The 24364-nt window shown below is 54.2% G+C and overlaps 1 long non-coding RNA gene across 1 annotated transcript; it reads right to left on the bottom strand.

The window, feature by feature from the left end:
• Positions 1-16652: 16652 nt before the first annotated feature.
• Positions 16653-20813, bottom strand: LOC136368877 (uncharacterized). The gene is made up of 3 exons (XR_010744923.1): positions 19868-20813; positions 17042-17181; positions 16653-16698 (listed from the first exon to the last, which is right to left on the bottom strand). It is a non-coding gene; the product is annotated as an uncharacterized lncRNA (long non-coding RNA).
• Positions 20814-24364: the final 3551 nt, after the last annotated feature.

Below are 24364 nucleotides of genomic sequence, written 5' to 3'. Positions count from 1 at the left end.
GAGACCCCCGGGAACTGGTGCTGGGAGGTTTCAGCCCTGAGTTCACCTGTGGGACATGAGCGTGGAGCGAGGATGGGCTAACCCAGATGGAAATCTTCCTTCCACATCCCCCTGGGACCAGTGGGGACGTTCGTCATCCCTCCACCCTCCTGCTTTCTAAAGCGCTGATTTCTCACGCTCCCAAACGCAGAGGCACTTTATTAACACACAGATGCCACCATGCAATTTGCTTTAGGTTTGTGCCTCGAGCTTTGCCTCTGTGCAAAATGTCCAGAGAGAGAGAGAGAGAGAGAGAAGTGTAATTATCTGGTTACGGCTCTGCTGACACAGGGCAGGGCCACGCCGACAAGCCACAGCCTGTCAGTGCTCCTCACTAACTGTCTGTGGGGCTGCTCCTACCCCATCCCAACTGGGAAGTCACCTAGAGAAGCGCCTCCTCCTTCCCTTTTCACCCCACGTAATTTTTTTTTTCTGGCCTTTTCCTTCTTAAAAAAATATTTGCTGCGCTTCAAAAAAAAAAAGATGCTTTGAAAGCATCGCAGCTCGGAGCGCTCTGAAAGAGGGAGATTAAAAATAGCTGGGGCTGAGTTTTTCTGCAGAGCCACAAGGCCTCTGTCTTTGGGGATTCCAGCCGTGTTGCAACTTCCCTCTGGAATGGGGGTATTAATTAATTGCTGGCTTATTCATTTACTTCCCTCCGTGCTGGGTGCAGAAGAGAGCGGTCTCGCTGCTCACACGTGGGCAATGACAGCACGGACAGGTAGTTGCGTGTAATTAATCCCCTCATGAGTTGCCACTTCTCGGCTGTGCTCCCCAGCCAAGTCCCTGCTCTGGGCATGGCCTCAGCCCGGCCTTTCCTCCCTCTACACCAACCCTTTTCTTCTTGCCTCTGCTGGCTGCGAGTCCCTGAGTGAGCGGCTGAACCCCGGTGACAAGTGGTTTGTTTTCCAGTTACCTTTGCCAATCTCTCCGAAACCAGCCTCAGAGGCTGGAAAACGCTGTCGCAGCCCGTTCCCAACACAAAGAGCAGCTCCCCGCTCTCCGGAGGGAGCACGCGGGCACTTAATGCGCCCAGCTAACGAGCAGCAACTCGTTAAGTTTCAGTGACTTAGTCCTTTATGTCGGCCTGTCTATAAGGGAGAGACCACACAGGAGCAGAAAGAGCAGCCAGCTCTGCGGCCCCGCTCGCCAGAGTCAAGGGGGAGGTGATAATTATTTGTTTGGACTCTCCTGTTTTAGGGGAGCCGCCGCTTGTTTGTTTTTAAGGCGATCAGGAGCTGGAGCGTGTTTTCCTTGCGGCTCTTAGGGCGGGCTGGGGAGGGAGCAGAGGCAGCGCTGGCACGGGCTCTGGGCGGCTTTGGGGCGGGCTGTAGCAGCAAAGAGCACCGGGGATGCTCCGGGAGTCATTTGGGAATCTCAGCTAATGATAATTGTGCCTCGGAGGTGTCACACGAGGGCTCCAGCAAGTTTGGGAAGACAGGCACCCCTGACAGCTCTCTCTGTGCTGGGAGGGGGATTAGGGGATGGTTTTATGGCATTTAAGTGCCCTCCTCCCCCGGCTTCATGACAAATAGCCAAAGGGGGGAAAAAAAAGGATTCTGTTTCCTCACCCTGCTCTCGCTGCAGCTCTGAGTGAAAGGGAGACAAAGCCCAGGCTTATCTCCTAAGTGTTTCCCACTGCCTTGCTTAGCTCTCGGTCTCCTCTCATTCCAGTTGTAGGGCCCCTAATTCTCCTCTGGTGTCGCGGATGGGGCTGGAGACAAGGCTGGGCACTGCAGGACCCACAGCCCAGGAGACCCCACAGCCTGACCCACGTCCCCAGCTCCTGCCCCCATTTGGGATGGCAGATCAGGAGAGAGCAGAGCCTTGGAGCTGTGGGTTCCTGGATCAGGCAGACTCATGCTCCTCACCGGCAGGACACTAAAGGTTCACTGTCACCAGTGTTCCTGCTGGTAACCTGAGCCCAAACTTTCTTATCACGTCCCGTGGGAAGGCAACAGCAGCGTCACACATAACTCCTTGGGGCAGGAGAGCAGCAACATGGAATTGCTACTTTAAAAAGCCGGGAGCAGATAAGCTTTTCTGCCTTTCCTCTGCTGGTTATACAAGCTGTACTTAGGGAAAAAAAAATAAAAACAACACTGGAGACAGACTTGAAACAACTGCTCTGTGCTGGAAGAGCGTGCGTGTGAGATATGGAGTAGATTAGAGCTTGACATGGCACGTAAAAACACTCTTTCCTTTTAACACCTTTATTGCAAGTTTTAAAGGGCAATCAAAATATGTTCTTAGCTGTTTGCCTCCGTGCCATAAAAGGACACTCATACCTGTGAAATCTCATGACTTACAAATAGTGAAAATGGGGTGGGTTTTTTGCGTCAGTGACCTCTTTAGTGAGGCTACATAAATAAAACGTAAGTGAAGGGTTTGGGATGAGTTGTGTAACAGGAGGATGGTGGGGACAGTGCTGGTTTCCACCAGAGAGTGAAAAAATCATTATGAGCACTTGCTTAAAGAAGATTATTCCAGTCCTGAGGGAGCATGGCTTTTCTGAAGTCAGCAGGACGATGCCAGTGCGTGTTGGGCTTTGGAGAAATGCTCAATCCTGCTTGGAGGAAGTTAATTTGTGTGTGCTCTTGGATCCTTCCCTGCCTCTCACATCTTCATCCCAAGGTTTTCTTTACTGCTTTTTCTCCAGGAGGCCCAGATAGATGGATTTGTGTATGATTGGCTTAGAAAGGAGTGAAAGAATGGATGGATATTCAAAAAAAAAAAAAAAAAAAAAAAAAAAAAAAAAAAAAAAAAAGCCCCCCAACAGCCAAAACTCCAGGCAGGAGGGAAGGGCAGTGAGATTTCCCTCCCTGCAAACCCTGCTCCTTTTGGTTTTATTTTTATTTCTGCTGCTTTGTGTTTTGTTATTGGATGTTTTCTTGGCTTTTTTTTTTTTTTTTTTTCTTTCCTTAAGTCAAACTCAATGAAAGTCTGAGAATGAAGTCAAACAAGTGAATTTTGTAGCCTTACCCCCACAAGGTCATGAGATTTTGCAAGAGAGCAGGGGCTGGAATGCCTTGAGCTTTGATTCCTGAGTGGCACAGCGGCTGGGGAAGGTGGTTTCCAGCCAACAGGGCTCGCACAGGTGCCTGGCCCTGCTTTGTGGTGTTTGGAAAAAGGTGCAGGAGCAGTGGAAGCACTGGTTCAGCCGGATGGAGCCTGACTCCATCCCTCTGTCTGGAAACGAAGCAAATGCCTCTGCCCCCACTATCAGCTCCGTGCATCATATGATTCATGCTCGAGGAGTCCCAGGATTACAGCTGTAAGGCACATTGTGTTTAGGCTCGCTGAAATCATTCTGTCATAAAAGGGCTGCCATTGTGGGCGCACTGGGGAGGGAAAAAAAAAAGAAGAGGAAGAGTCACAAAGGCAAGGCAGGCACCCAGCCATCTTGTGCAATCAATATTCCTGCAACCGTTCCCTTGTGGAGAGACTCCAGCTCTTTTGAAATGCCAAGCACCTTCTCCCCTCTGCCTCAGGGCAGCTGCCTTGCTCTTCCCTCTTGGGGAGGGCATGGGCCCACTGTGAGCATCCTTCCATGCCCATGCAGCAGCTGCATCCAGCCTTTCCCTGCTCTCAGTATGCCTCAATCGTATCAATTTTCATTTGTTTCCCAATTACCCTGGCATGACTTGATTAAAGGCTGGTTGAAATGTACGGTGCAATCTGGTTCATCTCCACACTGTCCTTTTATTTTATTTTTTTTTTTTTTCTGTGTATAGCAAGGGGCTGGACTTGGTGGGAAGGGACTTTTCCGAGCCTGGCTCAGAGCAGAGCTGCTGATGTGGGGGGCAATGAGCACGTGGAAAACATTCCGGGTGGTGGTTGTTCTCCTGTGTTTGGGAAGTGGGAAAAGGAAGAGGCATTTCCTGTCACCTTTTCTACACCTGTTTTGGGAAGAGGTGCCAACAGCAATCCTTGTGTTTGTGCCTGTGCCACACGTGACCCCTGCCAGGGTCTCCTCACAGCATCTCCTCACAGCGTGCAGGAGGATCCTTTGGTGCCAGAGAAATCCCCCTCCTCGCTCTTTGCACAGCACTTTCAGCTCAGGCCGTGGGCTGGGGGCTCCCTGGGGTGGTGGAGCAGGTTCTGCCTCACTTCTCTCTCATTCCTCTCCATCTCAGGGCACTGAGTGAGCCCAGTTTAGGCTGATATCCAGCTGCTGCTCAGCTGCATTTCCAGGTTTCCCACCCTCTGTGTGATCCTCCTGGATCCCCCTGGTCCTTGCAATTCTCAGCTGGGCTCGACTTGACTACAAGTTCTTCATTCAGCCAAGCTTCCTTTCCCCCACGGGTGTTTCTCAGCCCGTGGGTCACAGCCCCAGCAAGCTCAGGGAAGGCAGCTGGTGAATTCAGGGAGGGAGAGGTGAGGGGGAGGAAATCACAAAAAACTTTATTGCAACTGAACGCCAGAAAAAATCCTGCTCCCCCGCTTTGCTGGTGCCAGGGAATCTTTGTCAGAGAGCTCTGGGAACCTCTGCCCGTGGAGGGAGTGTGGGGATGGGGAGGTGTCGTTGAAATGTTCCTGGATTTACTTTCAGGGAGAAGGAATGGGAGTAACAACGTGGCTTTGGTGTTGCTTCATGCTGGATTTTTTCCCCTGAAATAATCAAAAAAAGGCCAGTGAGTTGTTCTAGATCCTTGCAGCACACGGGTACAGATCAACGTTGTTGCCATGCTTCTGTTTATTATTCTACCAGGTCTAATTGCTATTAGTCATAAAGTCATACTACAGTTAACCACTTTCCAAATTCATCCTGGGGACACCTCTCCTAAATTATTTCCATGCTGGTCATTTGCCATTTATTTCCTTCTCCTCTGTTTTCTGTCTCAACAAGTTTTTAATCTATGACAGCACTTTATCTCCCAACCCCATGATTATAAAATTTCCTTCAGAGACTCTACTGAAGGGCTTTATCAAAAGCCCTTTGAACCTCTCCATAAATTAGAATCTCTGTTCTCCTTTTCCTACGATTTGTTAACTCTTTCTGGGATTCAGAGGGATGAGGAAGGTTTACTTCACCTTTAGCAGGGCTGGATTGCCATTTCTTTTCCTTTACTCAAGGTGGTTAACTTACATCACTATTTTGGCATTATTCTCTCTGTTTATCACCCCTCTCTCTCTTTGCCAAACACATCCAGACCCTTGGCTTGGGACCACATGTTGGTGCTCTCCTAACTGGGGAATGGCCTTCACTGAGCTCCCATCTCCCCTCCTGGCACTGGTGATTGATAAGGTGGAGCAGACCCTGCTGATGTTTAGTGAGCAGAGCCCTGGCTGCTGGGGAGCTGGGCTGATTTATCCCAGCCCACAGGTCACACCATTATGTTTTTGCTGGTGACAGACACTTTATTCTCACAAGTACCTGGCATTCTCAGATAATCTTCTCCTGATATTTCTCTGTTTGCTGCTCCTTGGCTGTGGCCTGGCTTCTCATTTTGATAGGAGGTGGCTCTTGCTCCCTGCTGTTATGAGCAGATCAAAGGGGTAGGTAGGAGCAACCTTGTCTGAAGGACAGTGTTGGACTGGCACTCTGGAGCCTTGGATTATTCCTCCCTGCCTCTATTCTTGACCAGATAAGTAACCCAGGGTGAGTCAGTTCAATTCTCCTCAACCCTCCCATTTTCCCTCCCACACTCCTTCTGACTCTTAGATTTTAATATATCTAGTGCAGGAAATTGTCTCTCGCTGCTTGCACAGGGCCTGTTGCAATGAGATCCTGGAGGAAAAATCATAAGTCAACTTGGAAATCCTGTCCTTGAATATCTGAATCTCCTTTCCCCCTTTGATGGATTCTTTCCTGTAACTTATTCTCTGGCTGCATGTGGGTAATACACAATTATTCCTTTTTCTTCAGACAGCTGCTGGGAAAAGGAGGTTGAAGTGGCTTTGCCCTTCCCCTCCACCACCTTGCCCTTGCAGCTTTTGAATGGTGGTTTCAGTCAAAGTTGAAAAAAGGGTGAAAACTTCCTGAAACTTTTGTGGGAATGGAGAGCAGTGGGATAGAGACCATTAATGATGCCCACTAAGGCACTGCTGCAAGCCCTCATTTCTGGGCAGAGGATCCAGGCAGGGAGCAGCGGCTTGGTGCCCACATCCCTGGTGTCCGTGAGGATGCTGGCAGAGAGTCCATCCCTTGTGCACAGCCCCTGGGGACAGAGGAGGGATGAATCCCTGCCTGAGCCTCAGAGGGATTTCATTCAAATGGGAACTGAGCCGTGGGTGCTGGGAGCCAGGCCGTGCTCCTGGGGTGCTGGGGCTCCTGGCCCTCCCTACGTGCCGCCTGTGACTGAGGTGTCTCCTGGCAAGCAGCAGCACTGAGCCTCCTGTGGGGCTGTTTGGAGATTCCTCCCACCTTCTGCCCGCACGCTGAGCTCTTGGGCAGAAGAGGGGGAAGCCATTACCTGCTTTCCTGTTTTTCCCTCTAGATATCTCTTCAGTGGAAGTGCAGAGAGGTTGAGATTTGGGGCTCATTAATAGCATACCCTATTATCAGCTGAGTGTCACAAACCACGAGTTTTGGATGCCCTGATTTTGTCTGAGTGGGTGGTTTGGAAGGAGGATGGAGTTGTCTTTCTGGGAAAAGCTTGCAGAATCCTTCCGCTGAATATTTGGCTGCTCAGCAGCCCTGAATACTGAAGCCTTTAGGGCATTTTAGGGTTGGGAGTGTGGAAAACGAGGAATCCTCAATGAACAGACTCGTGAAAATTACAGGTTTCCCTCTGCCGTGCCTCAGTTTACTCATAACTAAATTGGGCAAAGCAATCCTTGGGCTCTCGCCCCAGGGGGCCCCAAGTCAAAATTCTTTAAAGTCCTTGAAGGCACTTGAATGAAAGACTCTGGACCTGGTAATTACAGAGTTGTGCTTGCATGAGGCTATGAGATAGGGAAGCCTTCGCCAGGCAAGGTTTGGAGAAGAAAATCAGCCTGGCTCTGCCAAACCCTCCAAGGGGAAAATGGAAGATTTACTGTTGCCAGCGTCAAAATCAGCTGTTGTCGTTGGAGGCCATTGCAAATGGATTTGTGGCAAACTGCATTTGCACAAACCAGGAGGGAAGAGCAGCCTTTTGCCAGGCTCTGCTGCTGCTGGGATTTGCATAGGAGCAGGTTAGGAGGCAGCACTGCCTGGCCAAAGTCAGCCCCATCAACCCAGCCAAGCTCTGCTCATTTCCCTAAGCTCAATTTTTGGCTCCTTTCCTTGAAAAACATCTTCTGGACGAGAGAGGGAGAGCGAGAGAAAGGAGGTCAGCTGTGTCAGAGGATGTTTTGCCTGTCTCCCTTAGGACTCGCTTATGGATTTAACACGAGATTTCCTTAAAGCCCTGGGAAAAAAAGCAGGCTTCAAATTGTAGGTCAAAGCTGTGAGTCACCCCTTGGTTTCTGCTTTGCTTTGGGAAGGAGGAGAAGTCCTTTGGGCCAGTTCTGCCCTGTGCAGGGGTATCTCCAGGCTGTGCTGACTCTGATGTGGTCGTTGGGTTTGGGAAGGCAGTGGGGAGCAGGGCTCTCCTGCCTGCACTGCTGTGCCCCGTCCCTCTTGCCCTGGCTGACAAGGGAGATGTGGCCTTCAGAGGCTGATTTTCGTCCCCTGCGCTCTGCCTGGCACGGGGCTAGAGAGGAGGACACAGAGGGTCTGCTATAATGACTGATATTCCAGTTCAAAGATATAAACACACCTCGGGTCTTCCTTTGCTTGGCTGCAGGAACAGCTACAAGACCCCTCACGGCTCATTCTGCTGACACCTCTTTCAGAGGTGCCATTCAGGAGCTTTGTGCATCAAGGAAGTTGTCATCACGAGATGATAAATGATGAGGTGCCGGCGCTATTGCTAAGGGCCCATTAAAAACGAGACACCTTTGAATTCACAGGGTAATAACAGGCACGAGGTATGAGTTATTGGTCTCTTTTTCAGCAGAGAAATGATAAATGTTCCTGCGGAAAGAAGTGCCACACCCCCTCAAACAAGCCACCCTTCCCTCTGCCATCAAAATTCCTGGGTCAGAGGAAAGGATTTGATTTCACTGCTAACACTCAGCCAGCACAAATATGTGCTAGGTGTGAAAGCCACCTGTTCTCGGCACAGACCTGGCAGGGAGATGTGCAAAGAGCAAAGGGTGCAAGGCAATTTGGCTGTCACTCATCTTCTCAGGAGCTTTGGATTGATTGTGTGAGTGTGCAGAGGAAAACTCTCACTTGTGGTAAAAAGTGCAAACAACTTCTCTTACCGTTTCCTTTCTTAAATAAAAAAAAATAAAATCCGAAGTTGCCTCACTGCACAAAAAAGAAAGGAACTAAAAATTCTTGGGTCAGTGTGTTTTTGCCAATCTGCTTGCAAGGGGCTGAGTGTGGCCTTTGGAAATCCCACTGCTGATGACTTGGCTCAATGCTAATCTCCAGGTCTTTTGATCTTTATACATTTAGGGCTTGACCTGAAGTCTGGAGAAATTAATGGGAGCCTTTCTCTTTCTCACTGGGTATTCACTCAGGGACTGATTAATTGATTTTTACGTTTGTTGACTGTGCCTAGATCATGGACTCAGAGTACACCATGAAAGTTTAATGAAATATTAAAATGGGATATTTGTTGACAAGAGTGACCCTGTGTGTCATGCAAGAAAAACTGCACGTTTGGAATTGTCTTCTGAACGTCCTTAACTCCCTCCAAATGTGATGTTCCCCAGCCATGTGCTCCATCTTCAGGACTTCTTTGGCTGGACAAACCATCTGATCATGGCAGGTCTTGAGTAGGCTTAGAAAACGTCTGGGGTTTCTGAGCACGCCCTTTCCATGCCTGGAAATTATGCCTGGGCTTAACCCCTCCAGTCTTCCCAGACGTGGTCATTGCATATGTGCAGATCAGCAGCAAACCCAGTGCTCCTGGGATGCCCTGGATGTGTTCTGTGTTCCCGGAGAAGTGGGAAGGAAATCCAGCGTGTTTGGGGCCTGACAGGGCAGGGAAATCCTAGGAAATCCTTGGTGGATCTCCACCAGGAGGGTGCCACAGCCAGGCTTTGGTAAAGGGAGGTGAGAAGTGGTTGTGCTGCCGAGGGCCTCTCACCGAGCAAAGCCAGCTGTCAGCACTGCCCCCTGCACAACCTCCCCCTGGTACAAACTCCAGCAGCTCCCAGCACTCAGGAGGGGGAAGTGGGTTTTTTCTGAGAGGCAGGGTCCTGATCACTTAAAGGAATGAGGAGGAGACCCTGACTTTGGCTGTGTGGTGATGGCAGATCCCCAGTTGTCGGTAATGCACCCTGTGTGTCAAACTGTGGATGGCAATGGCCGAGGAGGTACCTCCATGGAGAGATTAACTGTGCACCTGGATCGATGCCTCCCTTGAAACACCACCCCATCAGCTCCAGAGGGGCTGGGAAAAGGTCATTCAAAATAGCCTTGTCCTCCATCCTCTTCCCCCTGCCAATCCCGAGGAGCACCTTGGTCTCTTCCCTGGAAGGCATTTACTCCACAGAGCGGTCATACGCAAACTCATCTGCGTATCCCCGTTGCGCAGGAGAAAACATAAACCTTTCTTCTTAAGTTTCCAAAGGGTGTTCTTGGCCTCATCAGTCCCTGCCATCTCTTCCTTGGCAGGATCATAAAGCCTCAGCCCGTGGAAGGAAATGCAGCAGGGAGAGGCGTCCCAGCCCTTCCCAGGCTGCAGAAGGTTTAACTCCTCTCTCTGTTCCCCCTTTGTGATACCCTCGGCCACCCTCGCTGGGATCAGTGTTACCACAAACGATGTTATCTCGTGATTACTCCGTGGCAGTGATGTGTATCACAGGTGAGATGGTGAGGTATTAATCCTAATTATTTTAAGGAAGGCACAGTGAAGTTGCACAGCTTTTTTTTTTTCTGGCCAGAGACTAAAAACTCAGCTATTATGAGAAGACAAGCTGTGAAATCTCTCTCCAGGCATCTGAAGAAGCCTTGAGAGATTTTTAGAAGCGCCGAACCCTTAGATGTTCCCAAAGATTTCAGAGGAATCTCGAGTGCTTGCCTCTGGCTATAACCCCATTCCAGGGCTTAGGCTTGTCGCCTTGAGCAGCGGTACCTGTTTGCAAATCCCCGCACTTGCCTCATTTGGGGCAGGTTCTCTACACTTTCCTAGCCTGGGGCAGGCCAGAGTCGGCCTGTGAGGCATTCCCAGTCTTTTCTGTTGAAACTGGCTCCGTGTAATTGGGAAATCGTTGCTGCAATGAGCCTGATAGGGACATGACAAACCTCTGGCTTTTTTTTTTTTTTTTTTTTTTTTTTTTGTTTTTTTTTTTTTTTTGTTTTTTGTTAGAACTGATGGCTTTGGCTCCCTTGCCTGTTGCAGGAGGAGGAATCCAGCTGGAGCTCTCCAGCAGAATGTGGCACTTGACAAACTTGAGGTGAAAATGCTTTAGAGGAGCTCAGGACCTGTAATTTCTTCTCTGCCTGATGTCCCACATGAGTGCATCCCGTGCCTGAGCACTTCGCTGCCCCGGAGCTCTGTCCTGAGAACGCGGTGGGATCCATGAGGAGACCTCAGCTGTGCACTGCCGTGTCGTGGGGCTTTTATATTCGCCTCTTTGGCTGTAACTTCAGGCCCCCATGCTGGAGCAGAGCCCCCCCAGGTCCTGCCCAGCGCAGTTTGGGGAGGCTGAGTGATGAGATGTTGGGCGGTGCTCCTTGCTCACGAGATGCTTTTGGCCAGGGGCTGCCGAAACCTATTCCAATCCTCTCCAGAGGACCCTCAGCAACACCCCCGTGCCCTCGGGCGGAATGGCTGCAGCCTTCCAGGCGTGCTGAGCGCGGGGCTGAGTGCTCCTGGCTCCAGCAGACGCCCGCTCGAGAGCTGCCTCTGAGGAGCCTTTCAGCAGGCACGAGGAGGTGGCAACAGGAGCTTGGGGTGGGACATGGAGAGTGCAGCCTTTGTCCTCCCCACGGAGGAAGATGGCAGCTGGGTCCAGCCAGATTCCAGAGGCATCTGGACAGCCTCTGTCATCGAGGTGGGATGTTTGGGGGGAGACAGGGCACAGCGGGGGTTATCTCCTCTCTGCCTCCTTGTCTGGGAGGGGACAGCTGAGAGTTGGAGGAGGTCATAGCAGGAGACCTTGGGCACCCCGTGCCACCGAGGAGGTGCTGAGAAGGGGCTCCCCGGGGTCAGCCGTGATGGTCCCGGGACACAGGGTGGCTGCGGGAGCCTGTCAGTCGGGTCCATCCCTCTGTGCTTCGTGTCGTGCCCTAAGAAGACAAGGGAAAGGGAGAAGGAAGCAGGAGGGGCAGCGGTGGGGGAGGACAGAGTGAAAAGAGCATCAAAAAAGCCGAGTGAACCTGCTGACTTCCCCAGACTCCGCGGCACCACTGGTCATTTCTGTAGGCTATAGGGGTTGTCAGAGTAGGCTGTAAGGACAGGTGTAAATCTGTCCTGTCATTCCACCTCCCGACATCTTCTCACCTGAAGGGCTCCCATTTGTTGCGGAGAGCAAGCAAATAAACGCAGCCATTGCTTTGACTCGCAGAGGGCATGAAAAGACACCCCGTGCCGCCGGTTAACCTCCGTCCCCTGCCTTTCCCCTCCCGTGTGGAGCTTTTACAGCCGGCCTGAGAGTAAATCCCCCCTCCAGCTGTTTGTTAAAGCAAAGCAAATAAGGGCTATTACAGCTCAGACCAAAATCCACTTGTTTGCAGTCTGATTTTTAACTGTCATTCCGGCGGAGAGGGCAGGGGGAGGGAGAGCTGCGGGCTGGCCCCAGCCCAGGGCAAGAGGGGCCATTTGTCTGCCAGGAGGAGAGGGGCTTCGGCAGCTTCCAGGGCGCTCTGGGGCAGGGCGGGGGGATGCTCCGGGCCTCTCTGAACCGGGGGGAACATCTGCGGAACGACCCCGAAGTGTGTGTCGGGTGGAGACGTGACCCCTGGCTGCGGCTTCGCCGCTCAGCCCGGCGAGGCGGCTCCCTTCTCCCAGCTCCTTCCTCTCTTTCTCTTCTTCCCCTTGCAAATTGTGCCGCTGATTCTTGTCCTCGAGACCTGGAGCGAGGATTCCTCTCCCTCTTCAAGGAGCCATCCGCAGCATCGGTCTCCCCATGGTTTTCATTAAGGAGTGGATGGTGTGTTTCCCATCAAGAGCAACTTTAATCTTGACCGAGTTCTGAAAGCTAAAGGTTTGCAGTTTTCTTCGGCCACCTTTGATTATTACTTCTTCTTGTTTTCCAACTCAATATTATAGATCCTCCCTCCTGGCTGAAGTCCTTAATGGCCCGGTCCATCCCCACTCCCCCAAGTACCCATTCTGTGGATGTAGCAAACTCTAATTAATTATAACTTATCTCATGACTTGTCAGCATCACATGTTTGATCCTGTTTAGAAACCATATTCCCAGGGGACGGGAAGACTCTGGAGTAGGTTGATGCTACTCAACAGTGATTTAATGGACGCATTAATGCCGAGACAGATAACTGTGTAGCCATGTTAAGTAATACATCAAGAATCTTTCCAGAGAGGCAACTTTACAGGTCACTGCAGAACTGCTAACTGATATTAACCCGCTTTGCATTGTGCTGTGCGTACGGGCGCTGGGAGTTCACACACTTTCTTTTGTCTGTGGTTTTTTTCGAGCAGCCTCTTCCCATTCCCCCCTGGAAGCGATGGAGATATTAGACGCCTAATGACAATGTTTCACACGCGGGGGTGGGGTGAGGAGGACAACAGGCTCGTTAGCCGGGTTGATTTTAAGCACACCCAATGGCTGGCCCGGAGGAGGCCGGGGCAGCGGGGGATGCTCCGGGCTCTGCCGGGCTGTCCCCGGCCCCGCGGCCACCGCCGCTGGCTCCGCGCCGCCCCGCGCGGGGGATGAAGGCACCTCCCGGGCACGCACCGGGATGCGCTCCTGTTCCAAAGCCTCTTCTCCCAAAAACACAGCGGGGTTTGCCTTCCTCCTCCGAGAGAGAGAGGTTCCTGCGCCGGGAGGGAGGGATCCGAGAGCTGCGACCTCCCTTCTGCCAAGCTCCCTCGCGGGATGGGGGTCGCCGGGGACCCGCAGCGGAGGCCCGGGAGGTGGCCGGGAGCACGGTAGCAGCGCCGGGGGCAGCTGTCCCATCCCGGGCGGGCAGTTCGCGTCCCCGGGGCCCTTCTTTGCTCAGCCCCGGAGGAGGGGTTCGGTTTAGGATTAGGGTACTCGCAGGACAGGGATCGCCCTAACTACAAGCAGCAGAGTGCAGAGGGTTTTACCGTTCGGCAAGGGCCGTCTGTCCGTCCCTCGGGCTCTCCCAGCCCCACGCGGGATGCTGGGGGATCTGGCTGGACCCGGGGTGCCACAGCCTCATCCCCGCTCGGGTACACGGAGCGACCCCCAGAGATCCCTCACGGGGGTCCCCTCCCCACCTGGAGCCCGCAGAGCGGGGGACACCCACACCCAGGCGGGAGTTCCCGTGGGCTGAGGGCTCCCCCTCTCTGCTCCCCTCGCTCCATCCCGCCTCTGCGCTGCTCTCGGACAGAACAGGGGGACCCTCAGCGTGCGGCTCCCCCCGCCCGGAGCCCCCCGTGCTCGGGGAGTAACATTCGCCTTCAGCTCTGAAGCTTTTCCTCCGCGGAGGATTCCTGTCCTGAGACCGGAGGGAAGGTGCTGCGGGATCCCTCGCTCGTTCCCATCTCTCTCCCCGTCTCCCGTGCTCCTGCCAGCCGGACCCTCCAGGGCAGGCGGAGGGAGGAGAGCGCCTGGGGATTCACCGCGCTGCCAGCGAGAGGAAACTCTCTGCTCAGCCGGGGACACCCTGGCCTGGGGCCGCCCGGCTCCGCCGCCTGCCCGGCGGGGCGGCCCGGAGAACCAGCGGGTGACAAGCCGTGACTTCCTCGAGGAAAACAGGCCGGGAAGAGGGAGAAGCAGCCGGCGGAGCCGGGCTGTCGGCGGGCAGGGAGAGAAGCGGCGCCCAGGCGGTGCCGCGGGTGGGCAGCGGGGACCGCCCCGTCCAGCGCCGCGGGGAAAACTCCCTCCGGACACGGGCCCGGCTCTCTCCCGGCTCTGTGCGGGGAGGCAGAAGGCGAGACACCGCGGAGAGCCAGCCCTTCAAGCGCAGGGACGGGCGAAGCCCCACGTGCCCGGCCGGGGACTCTCCGCGGGCGGCTGCGGGATCTCCGCCAGCTCGTGGGACGGTGTCACCCACTCGGGCAACGGGGCTCTTATATATATATATTTAATTTTTTTTTTTCTCCCGGGCCGTTTGCAGGACGGAGGGAAGGGAAGGTGGTGCGGTTTGCCCAGGTTGAGAGGGGAGGATTGTGTGCCACTGTTGATTAAACGCTCTCCCCGAAAGATGGTATCCGACATGAGATAATGAGGCTCTGTGACCGGCCCCAGGTCCCCTTTAAGTTTTCCCATGGACTCGAGCTGTCGCCAGTTCACAAAACGACAGTGTAAGACAGCACCACGCTACTCAGATCCAATTTACGGCGCACAAAAGCTGATCCCCAAATCCCCACTAACAAACCGGGACCCGCAGACAATTCCGATAATGTTTAGTTTTTATTCATTTCTCGACTAATTAACTGGAATCCCACCTCCTCTTCCCCCCTCTTGACAGTGCCCAATTAATCCGCAATGTATGTCAAAGGTCTGGAACCCACTGTAAACTGCTAAATCTTAGCGGAGATTTGTGTGTCTCTGTATTGATCTGATTAGGACCGCGATGCTTTTTCCTCGCGATTACTGCGTGAAAAGTAAAACTGTCGCGGGTTTAGGTTGAGGGGTGGGTTTTTTTGTTTTGTTTTGTTTTTAATTGTCCCAAAAGCTTTACTTTCTTCCAGTCTGGTAGGATTTCTCCAAGGCGCCTCCAAACCTTGCGTGTCCGTGACTAACAGCGGCTCCAAAGGGAATCGAGCGAAATAAATAAAGTTATCTGCGAGACAGGAGTGGAGCGTGTGTGCGCGCGATGGGGGGGTGCTCCAGGGGGTTTGGACTCAATTTGGAAGTGCTGTAAATTGGCTTGTCTTGAAAAATAAACAGGACTGGGGAGGGGTAGGAGTAGGGAATTTTTTTAATTTTTTTTTTTTTTTTCTTTATGAACTGGTGGCGGGCTGGGAGCGCGGCTCCCCGGCAGAAAGGAGCGATCCCCGCCGGCCGGGGCTGCCGCCCACCCCGCTCTGCTGTCGCTGGGGCTGGGGCAGCTCGTTTCTAATCTTCGGAGGGAGCGAATATAAAAGAGGAATTTATTAGCTTTCAGGCCATCAGAGGAATAAACATTGATTTTATTGACCTAATTATGGGCCAAATGACTCCTTCCATCGATCACGTAAAATACTTCATTTGGAGAAAACCAGGCGCAGGCGCCCGGAGGCGGGGAGGAGAGCGGCTGGATGTGCTGCAAGAGGGGGGAAAAAAAGCAAAAGCTCGAAAATGTATGGAGGGGTTTTAATGCAGTTAACGTGCCCGTCGCGCTGGAGCTCGAGCCCTGTCTCCCAGACGTTACAGTGCGGATGTTTTGCAAACTAAAGCTTTTATGTCGAATTCCAATCCGGCCAGTCAATTTGGCTAAAATAGCATTAAACAAATGGACAGCAGTTTATTTATATTCCCCACACACGCTGTATTTTATAGACAGAAAAGAATTACTTGAAATGTATTTTACAAGCACAGGACAACACGTCGTTTCAGCCCGAGAGCAGCGATTTCTCGTAATTAGAGTAGGCTCGACAGTAATAAAGAAGCAAACAGGCTCTTTTTTTATGCTTAGACCCAGCTACTGTCCCCAGCGCGGTGGGATCGTGGTTGGGTGGTGGGAGCGGGCGGTGGGCGCACCTGCCCTGGAATGGGGCAGCGAGAAGCGACCGGCTCCTCTCCTGATCTGATCAAGGCTCACAAAACGCGATTTTAATTTTATTCTTTTTTTTTTTCTTGGCTGATGGGTGACAGCGAGACGTGACTTTGGATTTATTTGCTCGAGGGTTGTTGGGGTTTTTTTTGGCGGGGGTGGTCACTGTAGCTCGGGGGAGGAGGTGGTGCGGGATGAGGGATGCTTTTGGCAGGGTGTTTGCTCCCTTCTTATGTCACCTGAAATATTAGATCTCGTACACCTTCACCCGGCCTTCGGTCTGGAGGGGGAGGGTGGATATTTTTAGTCCAGCTGTTCGGAAGAACGGATCTTTCCTTTCCCGATGCCTAAGTTTGGCTCAGAGCTTCTCTTGCCCCCGCCGCGTTATTTCTCCCTCTTGGGCAGCTCAGGAGTTGCTGAGACTGGCGGCCAAACTCTGACCGCCAGGATCGGAACTTTCCCCCATCCCCTTCTCCCTCCTTCCTCCCCGCCCTCCCCGGGGACAGGTTACCCCGCGCCACCCGCGGGTCCCCGGCGCAGGAGCAGCGATGCTGTGCCCGTGCCTGGCGCTGTCTCTCAGCCCATAAACGCCTGGCTGTCACTTCAAAAAGCTCTTTTATTGCGATCCCTTGGGATGAGCGATGCCACCGCTCCCCGGGCGGGGTCGGGCCTGGGGGTGCCCCGGGCCGGGCTGGAGGAGCCGCGGCCGCCCAGGTGAGCCCCGCTCCGGCAGGTGAGAGGCGGCGGCCGCGGCGCCATCCCGTGGTCGGAGCCCACGGAGCCTCGGCGGGACCCCCGCGCCCCCTCCCCGGCAGCGCGGGGTTCAGCCGGCCTTCACCCCTCCCTCGCTCCGTCTCATTAAGATAGGGCTTTATGCAGAACATCTGTAAGGGAAGGCAAAATAAATGACAACACTTTTACACCACTTCCTACTTAACTTCTCTTTTTATGTGGCTGCTCTGGATTTTCCGACGCTTTGTACTGCTCGAATCTTGTTTGGATGTTTGTACATGTAATACTCTGCCCACTCCAGCTCTTGGGACGGGCTTGTCTTGTATGTTCTTTCTTTTTTTTTTTTTTTTTTTTTTTTTCCCTCTCCCACCCCCCTCCCAGCGTGCGGAGGCTTCACAATCTGCTCTGCTGACTTGGCTGTCGGGGGACGAGCAGCAGGATTTGTGAGCCAGGGCAGGGGCAAACGGCTCCACAAGTGTCGGGCATTAATCACACCTTGTCTTTGCAGAAGGTGAGCTCCAGGCACTATGCACCCACTTATTCGCTCTTCAAATCCCCCCTTCTCCTTCCAAGCCGTCGCCTTCCTGTCTCCACTGAACAGCATTTTTCCCTGACCCGGGGTCCGGACAATTGTCCTAATGGTATTTAAAGAAAACAAGGATTAAACATTCATTAATGCTTTTCTCCCTTATTTAGACTGTAACATCAGAAAGTTGAGTGCCCCGCGCACGGACTGTGTGTCAAGCCTCACTCTGAGGAGCAAAAAGCTCTTTGAGGGGGGTGGCTCCCGGGGACCACGGCGTGGTTTGGGCTCCCGAATACTCCTGATGAACAAGGACCCAATTTTCGGGGAGAATTAACGCTCCCAACTCCCCCGAGAAGCGGTACCAAAACGAGCAGAAAGCGGCTGTGCTCTGCGGGAGCGCATTCCCTTTCCTGTCCCGAGGATCGGGAGCGATACCCCGGCTCCTGGTCTGTTCTGTCCTTCCCCATCTCTCCCATCTACCTGGAGTCATTCCTTCTCACCGCCGCTTCCCCCCGAGCCGCTTTGTGAGCGTTTTAGCTTCTCCTTAAGCCCATGGCCGTTAAAGGAGCGGCTGAAGCAACAGGTGAGCGGGGAATTTTCAGGGCTTGGAGGTGGCGGCCCGTGGCCCCGCGGGGGCTGCCGGCACCGAGCCGCCCAGGCGCGCATCGACCGCGGGGAAAGATGCTCCTCGCCGCGGAGCCCGGCGCCGGGCCGAGCCCCGTGGCTCCCTAGCAAAATCTCCTGCGGGAAAAACAAACAAAAAAAAAAAACCCAAACCCCAACCCCAAACCTTTCCCCTCTAAGCCCAGTTCCAGCAAAGGGAAGGAGCCGCTCTGGGAAGCGCAGCGAGAGCTGCACAAAAGCAGTTTACACCTGCGACGCGGAGCTGGTTGTATTCTGCTCCGCTCGGCTTTAATTGGAAATCTTTTCCGTCTGCCCCAACTCCCGGATCATCTGGGTTTAATAAATTTTCGCAACACTCCCGCTGCTCCAGAGAAACGCCGCGGCAGCAGCCGGCTCTGCCCGCCTTGCTGAATGCCAGCAGAACAGTCATTACCGACGGAGCGAGAGTGGCCTGGGACTTGTTTTTGGTCCAGGGGAAAGGGTGGGGAGACGAGGAGAGAGAAACCTGGCCGTGAAATGGGGGCTGTAAAGCTCGGGGATGTATACACACCCAGACATAGATGTACAGAAAAGCAGGGAGCAAGTGCAAGATCGAAAGCAGAGCCCGGCTTTGCTGCAGCCACGTGTGCCATTAAAAGCAAATAATTCAAAGTACTTTTAAACTATAAAAACATGGGATCTTTCCCCTTCTGTTACTTCTTTTTTTGGCTTTTTCTTTTTTTGGGGGTGGGGGGGCAGGCGGGGAAGAAGGATACAGATCCCGTCTCCCCTTCTCAGATGACCTCGAAGGACCGGTTTTTTCACTTTCCCATGTGTGCGCCTTTGCGCTTTCCGGAAATCAATCTGAAGTTTGCTCAAAATACTCAACTAAAATAAAACGGCGCTACAAAACCTCCCACGCCCCAGAGACTGAGAGGAGCCCCTGATTTATTTTTCTGCTTCTTTTTATTATTATTATTATTTTTTTTTTATTATTATTTATTTCCATCTTGTCGTGCACCCCAGGGAAATAATCTCCGGAGGGTTTTGCTGGATCCTGTGTGTAGAGGAGATTTTTTGGTGAAGTTCAGTGGGAACCGGTGCCCCGACGGGCCGGGGGCAGGGGCTCTCAGTCCTGGGGCTCAACTCCTGGCTCAGCCCCCGCGGGAAGGTGTCCCCTGACAGAGGGGACGCTGGGGACAGGGTGGGGAAGGAGGAGAGGACTTTCTCCGTCCACCACACCCTGTGGAGCGGCGCTCCGAGGGAGCCCGCAGCCCCCTGCCCTGCACGTCGGGTGAGAGTTTCAGGCTGACCGAAGCGGTCAAGTTCTTCTGAGAAATTTGCCGCTACCCGAAGGTTTCCCAGGGCTGAGCTGGCACATTTCGGTTGCCTTTTGCAGCTCCTGTTTGAAGGGAGGGCGGGTGAAGCCCTTCCCTCGCCCTTCGCAGGCAGATGCCAAGGGTCAAACGCACAGAAGGGCTCCAGGAGAGGAAAAAATATCCCGTTCCCAGCAGTCTCCCTCCCGCCCCGAACCTCCTAACTGAAACATTGAGGGGAAAAAAAAAAAAAGAAAAAAAGAAATAAAGAAAGAAATAGATAAAGGTCTTCTCCTTTTCACCGAAAAAAAAAAAAAAAAAAAAAAAAAAAGGAAAAAAAAGGTGGAGTGGGGTTTTGTTTTTTTGTTTGGGTTTTTTTGTGGTTTTGAGAAGGGGGTTGTTTGGTTGGTTTTTGGAGGGTTTTTTGTTGTTTGGTTTTTTTTGTGGGGATTTTTTTTTTTTTTTTTGGTTGGTTGGGTTTTGTTCTTGTTGGTTTGGGGTTTTTTGGGTTTTGGTAGGTTTTTTTTAAGGGGACAATTTAGGATTTGTTTCACGCGAGAAGGGAGGAGTGAAATGAAGTTTTTGGGGACACGGCCGCTCCTCTGGTGCCCAGATTCGCGGGGAACACGCACCTTGAGCAGTTTTTGGGTCGCGCAGCCCATGGCCAGAGGCGCCGGCCGGAGGGAGCGGGGCCGCTGCCGGGTCCCGCTGCCGCTCGGGGCCGGGGGGATTCGCTTGGGCACGTCAGAGGCTCGGGGCTGGCAGGAGTTTGTCCGCTGCGTCCTCTTCCCTTTCATGTATGCCCTGCCTTGGGGTGTGCGTGTGGGGGTTACAGCTCTTTAATTGAAACCTCGAAAGGAAAATAGTAATGGATACCAGGCTTCGATGGAGAATACGTGTCCGCGGCTGCATGATGAGTGTTAGTTCAGCAGACTTTAAGAAGCCGATTCTTCTTCCCTGTCATTTCTTTATTGACGGCAGCCCCTATTAGATTTACCATGTCCTTTTGCAACAGCTGGTCCTCCCCCCGCCCGGGGTAGCGATCGATGACCGGGTGACTTGGTGGCATCTCGAAGAAAACGGGAGCGAAGTGTGGTGTCAGTGGCGGTGCCAGAGGCTCCCGGCTCCCCTCTTTGACCCGCAGCGTCTGCCGTGTGCCCGGTGCTGCTCGGCCCCTCCGCGGCTCCGGCCCCGCTCCCAGCCCCGGGGGAAGCTGCTCTCGCCCCGCGGGGCCGGGGCCGCGGAGGAGACGCCCGGGGGGGAGAGAGTGTGGAGATGGGAAAGGCTCCGGTTCTGGGTTGTTAAAGAACACGGCCGATGGTCAAAGCTGATAAAATCGGTTTCTTTGCCGGGTGCTCTCGAGTGCCTTGTTCTACTGGGTCTGCGGGGAGGTGGGGGAGCAGTGCCGCGTCTGGAGAGCTGCAGGGCTCCTGCGGGAGGAACCGGCGCTCCTCGGCCCTCTTGTTGTGTTGTGTGTGTGTTTAAATAATTGAATAAACGTATCCACTCGTTCCCTCTTTCTCCCTCGCACGCAGAGACACAAAGACGGCATTGAAAAGATAGATCTGTTTGACTATAGGAAAGGACAATTAGTGCGACTTCCTGAGCGGCAAACTGGATGTATGGCCTGGGTATTAAAAAAAGAAAAAGCCTTATCCAAATAGTGAACTCTATTTACAATTTCTGCTTGGCCAGCGCTGGTGGAAGCAGGAGGATGGGCGCAGAGAGGGCAAGGGAGGAAACAGGGCTTTCATTTTGCTTCTGCCAGCAGCACATCGGTGAGAAGGGCAAGACCCGGGGGGCGGAAAGGGTCGCAAGATCTGTGAGTGCAGCGGGCACTGGTTTGTGGCAAGCAGAAGCTGAATGGTCCAAGAAGGGCTCAGAAAAGGTAAAAAGGGATGTGAGCTTGGGAGAGAAGAGGTCCGGCCTCAAACCTTGCTGTGCCCTGACATGCCCTGGTCGGTGAGGCTGGGCCTGGCCCGAGGCAGAGGGGAGAGCTGCAGCAGGCAGCTCCGGGTGCTCCTTTTTTTTCTTTTCCAGTCCAGGACAAAGTGGAGGCAACTGGAGAATGTCAGAGCGGCTGGGATGGGGACAAGGTGAACGCAGGTCTTGTGGGGAGGGCAGGAATCGGGACAGGGCTGCTGACCTGAGCACGTGGAGCTCTGATGTTTTGGGCTTCCAGCAGAGCCAGCAGCTGGCAGGATCCCGACCAGGCTCTGGGTGTCCAGGGGGAGCGAGGGGAGTTGTAAGCAGTGAGGGGAGTTGGGAGCAGTGAGGGGATTTGGAGCAGTGAGGGGAATTTGGAGCAGTGAGGGGAGCTGGGAGCAGTGAGGGAGCTGGGAGCAGTGAGGGGAGTTTGGAGCAGTGAGGGGAGTTGGGAGCAGTGAGGGGGATTTGGAGCAGTGAGGGGAGCTGGGAGCAGTGAGGGGAGTTGGGAGCAGTGAGGGGATTTGGAGCAGTGAGGGGGATTTGGAGCAGTGAGGGGATTTGGAGCAGTGAGGGGAGCTGGGAGCAGTGAGGGGATTTGGAGCAGTGAGGGGAGCTGGGAGCAGTGAGGGGATTTGGAGCAGTGAGGGGAGCTGGGAGCAGTGAGGGGATTTGGAGCAGTGAGGGGATTTGGAGCAGTGAGGGGATTTGGAGCAGTGAGGGGAGTTGGGAGCAGTGAGGGGAGTTGGAGCAGTGAGGGGATTTGGAGCAGTGCAGGAAGGGCTGCTCAGTGGCAGCGTGGGGGTGAGCCCGTGCTGGGGACAGCGCTGTCAGACCCCACAGTGGCTCTGGCACACTCAGGGCTGCACTGCTCCCACCCGGCTGGGCCACCAGCAGCCTTCCCTGAGGACTGCATCCCAGTGAGAGGTGGTGGAGGAGAAACCTCTCCAAAAGTGGTGCTTTCCTCTCTTTTTGCCCCCAGTATTCCAACAAGTAACGCTCTCTCCAGGCTTCCCCCAGCTCTGCAAAGCTCTCACCTCGGCTGCCTTGGGAAGGGGCCTGATCCCCCTGGTGGGAGATTTTCTGTTCCGAGAGATGGGAACGGCCCCTTTGATTGCAGTGGGGCACGATGGGGCTGAGCCTGCTTGGAGACAGATGTGGGGCGTTTAATTCTTGCTATCTTTAATGCCTCACAATGCTTTCTTTTTTAAGACTCTGGCAGGTTATTTTTCAAAGTTTTTAGGCCAGGCTTTCCATGAAATCCAATTTGCAACTGGAGGAAGCGCTCTGCCAAAGGACAAGGCAAAGAACTGCTCTAGTGATTCCCCCCTCTCCCCACAGCAGTTTGTATAATCCGAGTGTATAGCCGAGCTCCCTAAGGGACCTGCTCCATTCCGCTTGTGGCCTGCAGTGCCACTCCAGGATGGATCCGTGTCAACACGGCCCCCATCTCCTGACACCTTTTGTGGGGCTGGGCAAGGGCCTGCCCGGGGCTGGGCAGACTTTCCTTCAGAAGAAGCGTGTAATCACCGCTCCCCAGATGCCCCCCGCGCTCCAGCCGGTATTTACTGCAAACCTGCCAAAGTAAACCGGCCCGCTGCGTTTTATTTGGGATAAACACAGCGTGGCCACGCCGGGGTGTTGCCTTCTGAAGGGCAGCAGACGGAGCGGAGGCCGCGTCGCCGTGGGAAAGGGAGGGAGGAGAGGGATAAATCCTGCGGGATGCGGAGCTGCCGGCAGGCAGGATGGCTCCGGGCCCCTGGGGATGCTTGGAACCGGCGGCGCGATAAGGAAATGCAGAGATACAGGATGCAAAACCTCACTTTAGGCTGTGCACGTTGGCCCTGCTCGCCGTGCACCGAGGCTTGTTCTTTCCTGCAGAGCACCCGGCACACGGAGGGGGTGTCAGGGACACCTCAGGGGCTGCTGTGGGAGCGGGGATCGGCGGTGCGCCCCAGGGCACGGATCCCTCCCGGTGCCACACACCCACAGCGCATCCCCGCGAGGCCGTGGAGCGCACGGAGCCCCGCCACGCACGCACACACGCCTCGGAGCTGCTCCCGCAGGCCTGGGAGAGGACGTGTGGGCCCGAAAGCTGGGCTGCCTTTATTTTCCACTTGCCTCCTTCCTCCAGCTGGCTCTTCAGGCCACCGGGAGAGAGCCAAAGCCTCTCTCCTCCCACACCTCCAACACATACGCGCGGGGAAGGCTCGCTGCAGCGCCGGGCTCTCGTGCAAACGCTAAAAGTTGCTTAGGAGAGTGAAATCCGAGGAAGCGGAGCAACCCAGCCGCTCACCCACCCATACCCGGGGTCTGGATTGAACAGGGGAAAACCCATCGAGGTGCTGGTGATGCTGAAGAAGAGCTGGGGAGGGTGGGAGCCGCTCCCCCCGCCCTGGCCTTTAGCTCTTGTGCTCTGAGATTAGAGAGCCCCGGCCTGGCCGCTCTCCGGGGAGACAGCGGAGACCTTTCATGCCTCTTTGAAGAGCCAAGATAGTGTCGGCCTTGGTGCAAGCCCAGGCTGCAGACAGGCCGGGAGGCGCGGGGGCAGCCGGCTATCTCAGCGTGCTATCACCCTGGCTCCCCCCGCCACCAGCCCCAATCCCACCTCCACCCGCTCCCGGCACTTCACCGTCAGCCATCCCGATCTCTTTTTCTTTTTCCTTTTTTTTTTTTTTTTTTTTTTTTTTTTTTCACCCTCTTCCTTACGCCCTTACCATCCCTTCGCTTTGTCATTCATTTCTGCGGGTCTCCTTATTTATTTACTCCTGCGCCTCGCTTATTTATTTCTGGCAAAGAGGAGGCTAACAAGTAGCTGGAAGCACTGGCCAATATTTAACTAAGATGGCTGGCCATCAGGTCCCTTTTGTTTGCTTGCAAATTAATCATCCAGCGCGCAGTCGGCGCCAGGGTAGATTTATCACACACAGAAGGGGGAATGAGGCGGCCGAAGGGAGACAAAGACTGTTCGCACCTTCCCGCTTTTGATCTTAGATTAGTGCAGCCTCCCTTCATAATACGAGTCTCCGGGGGGCTTCGCCGGGGAGGTCACTCGGAACTGGCGGAAGTTTGCACGCCATTAGCCAGACGCTGCAGTTGGAAATCATAAGCGGCAAACATTTTATTTTCCTGCGCGGGTGGATGCGGAGCGCGGCGCAAGGTGCGGGGCGGCCGCGGAGGGCGGCGGCGACTCCGGTTTGTGCCGCGGCGCCGAGGGCGCGCTCCGGAGGGCCGGGCGCGGGGCCGGGGGCGGCAGCGCTTGTCCCGCGGGCACCTCCTGGTCGCCCTGAGAAGAGCGACGGCCCTGTTGGGGTAAATTGCAGCGAACTTCTCGGAGCCGCCGGGCGTTTGCTGTGGAGGATGATAAAGGCGAGGCTTTGGGGGTTCCCACCGCGGCAGCAGCCCGAGAACCGGTTCCGAGCAGAGGTTGGAAAGACTCGCTCTCTC

This window comes from Sylvia atricapilla, chromosome 17 (genome assembly GCF_009819655.1).
Source record: "Sylvia atricapilla isolate bSylAtr1 chromosome 17, bSylAtr1.pri, whole genome shotgun sequence".
In the NCBI taxonomy this organism is placed as follows: domain Eukaryota; kingdom Metazoa; phylum Chordata; class Aves; order Passeriformes; family Sylviidae; genus Sylvia; species Sylvia atricapilla.
Note: the sequence above shows the minus strand (reverse complement) of the source record. Positions and strands in the feature narration are given on the sequence as shown.